Source organism: Diachasma alloeum, unplaced genomic scaffold, assembly GCF_001412515.2.
Source record: "Diachasma alloeum isolate Michigan unplaced genomic scaffold, Dall2.0 Dall_scaffold_00211, whole genome shotgun sequence".
Lineage (NCBI taxonomy): Eukaryota > Metazoa > Arthropoda > Insecta > Hymenoptera > Braconidae > Diachasma > Diachasma alloeum.
In genome coordinates, this window is record NW_021680376.1 from 538,547 (window position 1) to 539,431 (window position 885).

The following is an 885-nucleotide window of genomic DNA, read 5'->3' on the forward strand; positions in this document are numbered from 1 at the left end:
GGGGGTGGTTTAGTATCTGGAAATTGGTAATTTTGAGGACTAAATTATGAGAGTTAGAGGGAATTTTCGGATGATATTGAGGTGTGGGTGGGGCAAAACAGTGAGTGGATGGTAATTTTTTTATATGACTCGTTCGATTGGGATTATTAATCTAAGAAATATTGAACAAATATTTTTCAAAGGGTTCTGTTCTTGGATTTTATTATGGGAAATAACTGAAAACACAACTTTTTTCTGTCAATTATCTCCCAATAAAAGGACGGTAAATTTGCGTAATCTGCAATTGTCGAAAAAAATCAAATAGGATTTTCAATGGAAATATTAAACCGTTAGAAAACATTTTAAAAATCTGAGGAAAAATTAAAAATTTTACTTTTGGAGGAAAATTTATGGAATAATTTGAAAAATTGCAATTTTTGAAAATTACGAGCATTTTCAATAAATAATTTATAAACAATAAATTTTTGACCATAAAAATAATTTGTTCGGAGTCTCAACAAATTTATTCATATTCAGAATTCTACCAGAAATCGATTTCACGCGTAAAAACATTAAGTTGACGAAAGTTTAACCGATTTAAATTATTTATTTATAGACAACGAATGTTTAAAAAAAAATTCATAATGTTCAAATATTTCTCTCGCAATTTAATTCACAAATTGAACCAAACTAAAAAATACTTGAATATCCTTAACACTATCGAAAAAGATTTTCTAATGCGTCTTGAGGCACCGCGGGAGAAGGGCCGGGGCCAGCGGGTGGAAATGAATTATTTTGGCGTCGTCGGATGTCGTTGGCGGTGCGGGAGGGGGCCCCGAAGAAGAGGATTTGTCTGACCGCACTTTTAGCCCGGGGTAACTGCCCTCCGCCCCCTTCCCCTCCCCC